General features: G+C 38.9%; 1 long non-coding RNA gene across 1 annotated transcript; it reads left to right on the forward strand.

Annotated features, from left to right (window-relative positions):
* Positions 1-6401: 6401 nt before the first annotated feature.
* On the forward strand, positions 6402-11668 carry LOC132012814 (uncharacterized). Its single transcript, XR_009402771.1, has 3 exons — positions 6402-6509; positions 8416-8757; positions 11351-11668. It is a non-coding gene; the product is annotated as an uncharacterized LOC132012814 (long non-coding RNA).
* Positions 11669-12288: the final 620 nt, after the last annotated feature.

Genomic DNA, 12288 nt, shown 5'->3' on the forward strand with positions numbered 1-12288 from the left:
TACATTTCTTAGGGGGCAGGTATCTCCTTCTGAATGTTGGATTTTAGATCTCTCTTTAGTACCTTAGAAAGCGTTACATATGTTCATGGATTTAACATCTACCATTTTAATTATTTTGATTCTAGATTTATCTTAGTTATTTTAAACTGTTTATTCTGGAGGCTCTAGAAGACAGAGAAGATTAAGGCTGCTCTTCAACAAACCTTTGTATAGGCTTAATATAAGCTCCTTGTATTTTAACCTTTATTTTTCTCCCAACAAGAACTGAACATGTTCTTTTTTTCCAGAACTTTTCTTTTAATCAGAATGTCTAGCCCATTCCTCCAGCAGCTACATCTGCTCTCTCTTCTACAATGCCTGGGCCAAACTTGTTTCTGACAAGATTTTTTTCAGATTAATTTTACCAATTCCAATCATCTAATGTTATCTCCCTTTGGCACCTATACATGGCCACTCTGCATTTATTATTTTTCTTTATACACGTAATTTACCTAATTATAACTATCTTAGGAAGCAGAGAACTGGCAGTGTCTCAGTGTGCTGTATTAGTGTTTTGATAATAATGTCTCATGTCTATACGTGTAACCAATAAGCACTATGCTTACAACTCCTTGAGGGTATCTTGGCATTTCTTGCTTTATAATCTCTTTGTTTAATTATTAGAGGGAGGACTGATCCCAAAGTGGGAGAAAAAATGAACTCTGAGAGGCACCTCCTACCCATACACTATTTTTCATGGAAGAGGATACATTCTCAACTGAAAATCAATGTCCTACAATTCAGGAGTTTACAAAAACTCATTGAGAATTCTCATAAGTTTCCAGAATGTGGCCTCCTGCGTCCCTAGCTCCTTTTCCATCTCTTTTAATCAAAGAAGGAAAATAGACAATTTATATTACCAAGAGTTTCAACGTTTAAAGGAAATCTAATTAATAACCTTCCACATTCTGAATCAAATGATAAATTAAGAATCTAGGAGGAAATTTAGTGTTATTTTCCCCTCTGGATTAGAGACCACATTTGGGCCCAAGAACTAAATAGCCCACTTGTTACTTATTCAGCTGAACTGATTTTATTCACCTAATTGTAGGGGAAGCAGCTGGAGATCTGCAGGGGTACAGCAGTGCTGGTGGGAGGGAGCAGGAGGCACGCTGAGGGAAAAGCACCAGCTAAACCCCACAGTGCCCCTCCCATCCCCAGCCCTGTATAGGGGATGTGTGACCTTCGTCAGGCACTCTTGGCTGCCCTAGAACAAAGGAAGGGAAAAACAAATGGTTGACAGATAGAGATAACATTCATGGAGGACAGGAGTCTCCATCAGTTTGTAACTCTCTTAATAAATTACAAGAAAAAAGCAATCTCCAGAAACCTGTAGACTCAATTTCCTGGAGCCCTAACATCACCTTCACCTCCATAGCATGAAAGATCTTATATAATCAGTCATTCCTCACAACCCCAGGGCAGCCTGGGGTTTGCCCTGGGGTTTGTCCTGTGCCCGTGCTTTAATAAAACCACTTTTTTGCACCAAAGATGTCTCAAGAATTCTTTCTTAGCCATCAGCTCTGAACCACACTACTTCAAACCACATCGTTTTGGTGATGGTACATGAGGCTTTGAGTCTTTTCATCTGGACGCTGGGCCTTGTGCAAACTTGACGAGTACTTCTCTCCTCTCTCTTTACTTTCACTTCAGGGGCTTTCCAAGGAGTCTAGTCTTCCTGGAACACTTTCAAGTCCATTGCTCACGCTATGGTCATCTAGCCTGTGGCTACTCTGTAGGGAGGAGAAAGCCTGTCTTTTGGCTGGAAGTGGTAATAAGGCCCAGAAACTTGATGCCCTCTCTTTACTCTTGTTCTTATACAAAGTTGTCTGTCTTGGGCATGGGACAGCCACCTAAGTCACCAGGAAGGCTGCCAGACTTAAGAGTCCTGTGTGAGGTTTCCTTATCGGTCTAATGTTATCCCCTCCACATCTCTGGTCCAGCCACTTATGGCCATGAGACCTCTACTTGGAACCTGCCCACACCAGTACCTGACTGAATTAAAACCCAACTGGGAACTGTTTCCTAGAGAAGTTGGCTATAAAAGACTACACATGTTGGAATGTCACTTAGACCATGATGCCTTTCTATCTTTACTGTCAATGTTCTGTTTTCTGTGAATGTCCTCTACCAACTACTTAAGGTACAAAACTGAGTCATTTCTTCTTGTAAATCTTTTCTAGGGTTGGGGCACCAGGGTGGCTCCTTTGGTTGAGTATCTGCTTTCAGCTCCGGTCATGATCCTGGGAGCCTAGAATCAAGCCTCACTTCGGGCTCCCTCTCCCCTTGTTCCTCCCCTGTGCTCATGCTCTCTTTCTCGCTCTCTGTCACATAAATAAATAAAATATTTTAAAAAAGCAAAACAAAATGTTTCTAGTATTTTTAATGGGTTAAAAATGGTGGGTTCTTCAAGGCAACATCAATAAAGCTTCACCACCATGGCATGGTTTTGAAGGCAGGGTATCTAGGTCCTTGCCTAGAATGTAATAGGGAAGTTGGGGGGGATGCTAGCATCCCTCCTCCAGGGCCTTTAAGGGCAGGGGGGTGATCATAGTGATTTTGTCCAGAGATGCCTTGTGTTGCTTTCACACCAGGAACCTCTGATATATCCTACACATGGGATGCCATCTGGGAGTCAGTGGGGCGGGGGGAGGGCTTCCTTGGTAATGGAACTTCTCTCTTCTTCGGTTGCCAGGGACTGTTCCTTGGAATTCCTTTTAACCCTCTGGAAACAATTCAGATTGCAACATTTAAGAAATGACTGATCTCCTGTAATACTGCATGGCTTCAGTAGGATCTATCAGTTAGATCTCTGCAAGAAGCAGGGCAAATGCTTGGTGGTATCCCAGGTCCAGGCCTTCGTGGATCTAAATCAGGACTCTAACCTAAAGGCCTAGAATGTGTCTGGCCACCAACCAGGTTAGTAAATTTCCTCCTGACATATTGGATGATAATTATCTAAATGGATCTCCTCCTGATAGAACCCAAGTTGCTGGAAAAAACACAGACTTTCCCTAATGCAGGGGACACATTCTCTCTCACTGTTCCACCTAAAAAAACAGGTTGCTTTAGCTGGGCTCATTCATTACCTTGGTTAACATGTATGATAATTGGAACTAACTGTCTCTGGTTAGTCTACTTCGGGATGGGGACTTTAAACTCTTCGTTTCAGGGAGGTTCTCTGTCTTCTCCTGACTGACATAAGCTGCCTAATTTCACTTGGTGGAAAACAAACAAACAAACCTGCATCTGCTTACCTGTCCAAGCTGACAGCCTCCAAGACTGGGAGACTCCTTTCCCTGCCTTGTGGACTTTTATCCACCTCCAGCCTTCCAGGTGATACCTCACCTCTTCTGCCTTCCCCTCCCTGTCCTTCTGTGTCTGCATCACCTTGAGTGCAACCTGCATAATTGGTTACTAAACCATCCATTGTGCCTCTGGCAGCATTGGCTCTGGAGTGTAGAGTATCTCCTTAGACTTAATACCTCCCACTTTGAATTTCCCCCACCAGTGCCCCAGGTTAAAATTGACAATGGGGAACAAACTGATTGACTTTTACATGGACCCTGGTGGAACATAATTCAGTGTTTAAACTAATTGAAACTTTTTATTCTATCTAGCTATACTGAAGGTTAAATATACTCATGATCTCTTGCAATTTGTCAGCAAAAAGATGACTTGAACTAATGGTTAATTTTGTCTGTCTCAAAGTTTTCATGGGTAATTAATTGTTAAGATAGTCCTTGGTAATCTCAAACTTTAAAGTTTTGCTTGGATGATAAATTGGGATTGAATTCATTGGATGTCTAGGTCTTTCCAAATAGAATGGAGTGCTAATGCATTGATTACTGAGCATAGGTTTGTGTTTTTGGCTTCTTAATGCAGAGAAACTAAGAATATTTCAGTTTGTTGGTAAACAAGCTTTGTGCTTAATTGACTCATAAATTTGCCATCAAAAGAATTCTGTTGTGACAGTTCACAATTGGTTACTACTTAGTTTCCACTGGAGACTAAGGTTTCTCAGAGCGCACACTTCTGCTGAATGTCATTAAGACAGATGGAAGTAATGGAGGAGACTCTGTATATAGAAGAGCAGGAGATATGTAAAAAAGCTACAAGGAATGGAGACACATTTTGGTTGAAGGAAAAGGAGAGTAATTTTGTCCTAAAGAGAGACTGGGTGTTTGGAGAGAAATGGCGTGGGACAGAATCTGAATGCAAAAGAAAGCTGTAGACCCTTTGTGGGGAAACCTTTGGAAAGGAAATTTATATGCCATCAGGATGGACTAACGTTGAAATGAATGGATTTTAAAAGTACACTGGTTTTGAAGATTGAAATTCTGGTCTTCTCTCTGTCCCCTGCCCACCCCCCCACCGAAAAAACTTTTCTGAAAGTGTTGGTCAGCTCTTGTTAAGAAAACATAAAGTTATTTTCTCTTTTCTTTGTCTGCCCAGTAAGAACAGTTTCTATGTTTTGTCTTTACCAGGTTTTTGATTACTTAGTCAAAACTTCTCAATATTACAGAGGCTAAGTTTTGCTAGCTATTATATAACCCTACATATTTGCCTTTGAAATCTCTTACTGTCACCTTGGCTAAATAAATAATTAAGTTTTAAGTTTTATTATGATCTGTAATCCTGTTTAGGCATGGGCTTTAAAAATTTCCTAAGGTTTTTTAGCAAACTTTCTCAAGATTTAAATTGCAAATGAAGTCTTTTTAGCCAACTAGATTTATTTAGTATAATAAGTTACTTGGAAAGTACTTTCAAACAAATAATGAAAAGTCTTAGGTTATAGTTGGGTAAATGCTACAACTGTTCTAAAGATACATGAAATTCCTGAAAATCTAATCTATTTTGGTATAAGGTCATCACTTGAAACTCTAGTTATCCACGTTATGTGTCACAGAACTAGCTAGATTTCCTCATCAAGCTACATGATAATGAGCCCTCATCAGCTCTTTAACCATGTCCACTTTTGAGTCTGTTGTTTTTTGTAGTTTTGTTGTTGTTCACTTGTGAAACGTGTTTCATCTTGTTGCAGGGTTCTTATGTCCTGGAGTCCAAGAATGAATCTCACTGACACAGAAGGGTGAAGTGATCGTTTATTAAGTGAAGGTGAGAAGTGAAAGGAAGATCTCCGGAGTCAGAGGGGTTCCATCACAGTCGCCAAATGAGGCAGTTTGGGGATGTTGGTGAGGGCTGGAGCTGACAGCCAAGAAAGAATTCCTGGGATGTCTTCAGTGCAAATAGGTGATTTTATTAAAGCATAAGGACAGGAGCATAGGGACAGGAGCCATGGGCAGAAAGAGCTGCAGTAGGGTTGGGAGGAGGGGCCCATTATATACTTTCACAGAGGGCGGGGGTTAAGGGATAGCATAAGTCTCTAAGGAATTTTGGAAACAAGATTTCTAGGACCTTAAGGGGCTAGCTCTTGTTAGGAAAAGGTCATTTATTACTTTTTAATAAAACTTTACTCAATGAGAGCCTTCAGATGTATGTTGGTGGGTCATACACTTGGGGAATGATTGTCAACATGTATCTTGGGGGGTAGAGATAAAGGAAGTTTCCAAAGGACTTTTTATATGTTAAAGTAGACTTTGGGGATCCTGGGGGTGGGGCTAAGATTGCCTTTGCCCTTGGCAAAGTATCCACAGCAAGGCAGCAGAGTCCCTAGAGGAATGCCCCTCTGCCTGTTGCAAGGACTTGTCAATGGGCTGTGTGTAGTGAGGGAATTTAATATTTTTTCTCCTGCCTTTGTTACCCACATCAATCATCAGGATGATTAAGAAAAATGACTTTATTTAAAAAAAAAAAAAAAAAAAGCTTTTTAGTATCTTTAAAATCATAAAACTAAAATGGGTAAGAATTTCCAGAACTAATTAAAAGGCTGCATTAATCCAACTGAATAAAAATTAGTGACTTGTGACTAAATAAATTAAGGAAGATGATTATAATTTCTGTGATCGTTCTTTGAAAATTGCTGATTCTCTAATGTTTGCTCTTCCAGATTAAGGAAACTGTCTCTTAAGAGAACCATTATCTATAGAAATAATGGTGAAATATTCCTTTGTGAAGAAATTGAAACATTTAACTTTTCTCTCACCTGAACCCCCTGAAATTCAGAAACTGTCACTCAATATTCTTTCTTTCTTGGCAATCATAATTACTTGCCTAAGTTCAATAAAAATCTGTTCTTCTTATAACAGGACACCATTGGAAGCATTTGTTGTTCTACCAAGGCTTTGACTGGGATATTATATTTGAGAGACATGCACAGACTCATTGATGACCATACTGGCCTTATGTCACATGGAGCCAATAAAGTCCCTTGGAACTGTTGGCCTGATCCTTGCTTACGGAGGTCCTACCAGCTTTACCTAGCCAGTAAAATATGTCACTTCCTGGCAGGTGCAGGAACTTCAGGAGTTTTGGGGACCTTGAGAAAAGGAATTTGCCCAAACCTACAGGTATGCAGAATGTCTGATGGCAAGTATTTGGCTAGGCTTCTGGCCTAGAAAGGCTACTAAAAGTTCAATCTAGAGATTCCTTATAAAAAGTTCCAATTCTGGCAAAGCAAATTTTAAAAGATCTGTATGGCCAATCGCTATTTTTGCTGAACTTATGTAAATAATTATACTGAATTTGTTAAAATTTGACTTGTTTTACAAATGCATTAGTATTGATTTTTCTATCTCGGGCAAAGAGAGTAGTTATAGAGAAAAATTATGTTTCAATAACACATCTTTGAAAATGCATTAAATTTTAATACTGCTTATTGTAAAGTAGAGTAGATCCTAAATTCTTCTGGTTTCCTCACATATTTGTCTATGGCTCTTCAAGTATGGTTTCCAGTCTTCTTCCATTCTCTTAACTTAAGGTCATTAAAAACTAAAACTGCATTTTTTTCTAAAAGTCCTGACACTAGACAACTCAAGGCAAACTTCAGAAAAGTAGCTCATGTACAGACAGTTTTCTTGCTTATTATTCTATAGGGATAATAACCGGACCCCATATGCATATCATTATTGGAACAATAATTGTTGGAAAATGGGATTGATTACCCCAATATGTATATGAAAAGCTGTGGACCTTCCAATACAGAGGACATATATCACTTTGTTAAATTCTTCACTTGAGGCTGGGTTATTTCATAAGTCTCTAAAATAATACAAAAAACCATATCCTTCCTAAACCTATCTGACAGTTATAAGCAGCTCACCCCATATAAACCTGGGAGATATGGTTTATTTAAAAGATTGGAAATAAAATACGGCATGAGGCTTAAACCCAAAATGGAAATGTCCATATAGCTTCATATTATGTACTCCCACAGCATGAAACTAGGACATTCCTCATCGACTCCTAATTCTTAATCAAGAATTAAACCTGTACCTTCCTCTTAGGAATCCAGTGTGCCAGATAACATGACTTTTTATTCCTATGAACTTGTGGAAGAACTCAAACTTCTTTTAAAATAAAAAGGATGGTTGTACCTTTTTTTCTCTTTCCCCAATTTAAACTGACAATTCCTTCTTTCAATTGGCCACTCAAAAGGATCGGTAGAGACCCTTGAATTACAAACCAGAAAAACCATCTAATTCCCACTGCTGTTCCCAGTCCATCTGAGGGTTCTTCAAGCCTGACACTAAAAATCTTCTCACCACCAGCACTCAAGACTCAGATACTGGGTTTATCATTCGCTCTAAGCATTAACCTATATTTTCCTTTTGTTTCTATAAAAGTTACTCTTCTTAAATACCTAATCACTTATGAAACAAAAGAGAGTTTATATGATGGCTAACACCACCTGCTACACAATTAAGGCCTTAAATGACTTTCAAAATAACATTATATTATTAAACACTAAAATAACTTAAATGTATAAAACAGTTCTATGAAACTGAATAGCATTAGATATTTTAACAGCAGCATAGCTTGGAACTTGTATATACATTCCCGATTACCCCAAAAAGGTTTCTGGGTTTCTAACTGACATGAATACTCAAATTGGTATTTTATTTTATTTATTTATTTATTTTTTTAAAGATTTTATTTATTTATTTGACAGAGAGAAATCACAAGTAGATGGAGAGGTAGGCAGAGAGAGAGAGAGAGAGGGAAGCAGGCTCCCTGCCTAGCAGAGAGCCCGACGCGGGACTCCATCCCAGGACCCTGAGATCATGACCTGAGCCGAAGGCAGCAGCTTAACCCACTGAGCCACCCAGGTGCCCCTCAAATTGGTATTTTAAATGATCCTTTAGTGATTGGTTAAAACTCTAGACTGGAGGAAAATTATGGTCAACTATCAAAGGTCTTTTACTCAGGCTTCTCTTTCTCATAATAATATTAACATTATTTCATTATCATTTTCAGTGTTTCCCTGCCTGATGCCAAGACTCCTTCTCTGCTGACAGATTGAATCCCGCTCGCAGATGATCCTTTCTACTCCAGGAGGTTCATAGATATGCTGTCCACGTTGTATTCAGCTGCAGATCTGATGATGCTCTGCCTTTCATAACCCCCTTATACATTCCCCGACTGACCAATGATGACCCACAAGCCCCCTGCTCTGCAGGAAGAAGCTACAGAAGATGAGAGCTTCCACCTTCAACAATCTTTAAGATTTAAGGGTCAAATTGTTCAGGGGAAATGATGAAGGAGCCTAAGGCAAGCAGACAGCAAAGCAGGAGCTGACACCACCCTCCTCCCCATCAGGTGGGATAAATGTGACATTCCTCTGGGCACTCCTGGGTGCCCTAGAACAAAGGAAAGGGAAAACAAATGGTTAACAGATAGAGGTAACAGTCTTGGAGGACAGGAGTCTCCATCAGTTTGTAATGTCTTAATAAATTATAAGGAAAAAAAAAAAGCAATTTCCAAAAACCTGTAAACTCAATTTCCTAGAGCCCTAACATCACACTCCCCTCCACTGCATATAAAATCTTATATAATCAGTCACTCCCCACTACCCCAGTGCAGCTCTTTTTGCCCATGGGTCCTGTACCCATGCTTTAATAAAATCACCTTTTTTTTTTTTTTGCACCAAAGACATCTTAAGAATTCTTTCTTAGGCATCAGGCTCTGAACCCCATTATTTCAAGCCACATCACTGGTAAGCATACGTTATAGAGGGGACTTGCCATTAACAGTGGATTAGTTCACAGAGGTGGCACCACACAAACAGTAACTTCTAACAGATTAATCTCACTGAATGCGGGGACCAGAACTGTCAGTGTCCCTAGTGTTATTAAGGCTGGGTTGACTGAAGTAGGTGGAGAGAGGGCCCAGGAGCTCCCTTTTTGCATTACCTCTGTTGAAACGTCGGCTCATGAGAAAAAATGAGGCAGCAAGAATAGTGTTTCCTCTAACAAAGTGTTATGGGAAGATCCAGAGGGTAGTCAAGAATATTCTACTCTCACTGTTTTTGGAGGAATGGTCCACGTGGGAAAGAAATTTCCATGTAAAAAGATAAACAAGAAAAAAAGATACACAAGGATGGGGAAAAACTCACATGGCACCAGTACAAAACTTAGGGCAAAATATAAGAAATAGAACAATTCACACAAAAGACAGAGCATTCACTGATTCTAGAAAGCAGTTGAAAATACTGTTCTTCAATAAATTGTACTTGCCAGGAAATTAAAGAAAACTTACGCTAAATGAGATAGGAATTGATAAAGCAACAGAAAAATGAAAAACTGATATCAGAGCATCATGATAATGCTACTTTTTTATATTTAAAAATATTTATGTGAAGACATGAATATATATAAAGATGAAAATGAACAGAGAACCGAGAACAGACATATGGGTAGTAAAGGGAAGATAACGACACCTGTAGGTTTATGAAAGAAATCCAAATAAATGAAATGGCCATGAGTTCAAAAAAATGATAAAATCACATTTTTAGGTAATGAAAGAAATGTTAGTAAAAATGAAATCACTCTCTATATTCGAAAGACTGATTCTAAGGCATTTCCTGTTGAAATTATTGAACACGAGGAGACAAATCCCAATTTCTGTAAACATTCATGCCTCAGCAGCAGATATAGTTTGAAAAAAACCCCAAATGAAGGTGTACTGCAGCTGGAAAGAAGTCCACAATATAGACACTTTTAAAGGGAAGAGGGTGTTCTGAGAATTGTGTAAATGGTCAATTTACATTATAAAACCTATAGCAGGAACTCCTCACATAATGCAAGAGCTGGGGATTTTTACTGAGTGTTCCAGAAGGTCACTCACATTGTTGTGTATATGCATGGTATTTGGGAAGCTGTGCCTTCAGCCTGTGAGCCTGTCTGTGCTTCAAGACAAAACCAAATAAAATCAGTGGGATACTGTCCAGTTAATGAAAGGCAAATCGAATACAGTAACCACAAATGAAAAAGTCGAAGATTTCATACTGAATCTAGAAAATAAATGCAATGAGGACATTACATATAATCATACTAAAAAAAAATTACTTCAGTGCTTACAAAAAGGTGAAATCATTATAATAAAATCACAAATTTGGAAAAAAACTGTTATTCAGGATAGAGAAGAAAGATTAATACAACATTAGAAACTAAAATACAAAAAAACAAAAAACAAAAAAAACAAACCTCAAAACCCCACAAAACAACCCACATCAATTCAAAAACGAATTCTTTAAAAACATGAAAAGAGAGGACTCCTGGCATGAATCAAGAAGAGAAAATACATATATTTGTAATTAGGAATAAAAAAGTCCACAATTACAGAGAGGAACAATAAAAAACAATTATTTAAATAATGTTTACAACAGTATCTAACAGAAATGAAAGGCTGAATAAATCAAACCATTTTCCAGAAAAATATGGATTTCTAAAAATGAATAACAAAACCCCGAGACATTCAGTAGAACTGTGTCTATTTTAACCCTCCCTTATGCATGTGTTGGGTCAATGTTGGGTCCCTCAATAATGGGCCCATGGTCAGAGGAGTGAGACTGATACAAGTAAGTTCCCCGGGGGGAGGGGCAGGATCAGTTTAAGGTTTACTGCATAAACAATAAAACGGCAGTTCAACCAAGGTGGGTCCGCTCTGGCTGAATAGGCCCTTACACATAAGCTCCTAAGCAAGTGAAACAAAGTAAATTTTCTAGATTCAGATAGTTTTAAATATTTAAACAAATAAATTTGCTGCTGTTTAAATAATTTTGGAGCATAGAAAATAAAAGAAAGCATTCCATTTGTTTTTTAATGGTTACGTAACTTTGATATCCACACAGGGTAAAGGATCGCATAAAATATATTTGATTATAAACAAAATATTAAATAATATATTCCAGCAGTACTTCAAGATCAACCTGACTCGGTCCGGTGGATGAGGAAACAGAAGGCTGCCTGAAGACAAAGCAAAAGTTGATACTTTAACCACCGGTCCCCACAACACACACTCCAGGGTGGGCCCTGGGTGACTTTCTTCCCTGAATCTCCAACTCTGCTAATGTTAATGCCTTGCTAGAGGGAACAACACAACCTTAACTCGATAATGGCAAGATCTCTGGTATCTTGTAGGTCTTCCTTAGCATATGAAACTTCTTTTGAAACTTCCCTTTTCTTTACCTCCTCTGACCCCATAGTATATGATCAGTCACCCCTCACAACCCCAGGGCAGCAGCTCTTCCTGCCCAGGGATCCTGTCCAAGATCTTTAATAAACAACCATTTTGCACCAAAGGTGTCTCAAGAATCCTTTCTTGGTCATCAGCTCCGGACCTCACCCCACGAACCTCACTTATGTTCTAACACTTCATCGCCATCCCTATCCTGATATCTCTGAGGTCATATGGTGTCGTAAATTAGTGAATAAATAAATTCTTATGCACATATTAAATGGTTAAACTGCATGATCAAATTTTTATTCCAAAGACATTTGGTAATTTTTAAAAAGACTTTATTTATTTATTTGCTGGAAAGAGAAACCGCACGAGAGAGGGAACACAAGCAGGGGGAGTGGAGGAGGGAAAAGCAGGCTTCCCGCTGAGCAGAGAGCTGGATGCCAGGCTGAATGCCACACCCTGGGATCATGACCTGGGCCAAAGCAGGATCAGTGGACTGAGCCACCCAGGTGCCTCGACATTTGATAATATTTAAAACCAGTCCTGACAAAGCTCTGAAGTGAAATAAGGCTAGAAAGAATTTTTTTTCCACCTAAAGGGGGGTATTGTGCTCAACAGGAAACAATGGGAACATTTATTTTAAAAGCAGAAAAAATATAAAATTGT

This window comes from Mustela nigripes, chromosome 3, assembly GCF_022355385.1.
Source record: "Mustela nigripes isolate SB6536 chromosome 3, MUSNIG.SB6536, whole genome shotgun sequence".
Lineage (NCBI taxonomy): Eukaryota > Metazoa > Chordata > Mammalia > Carnivora > Mustelidae > Mustela > Mustela nigripes.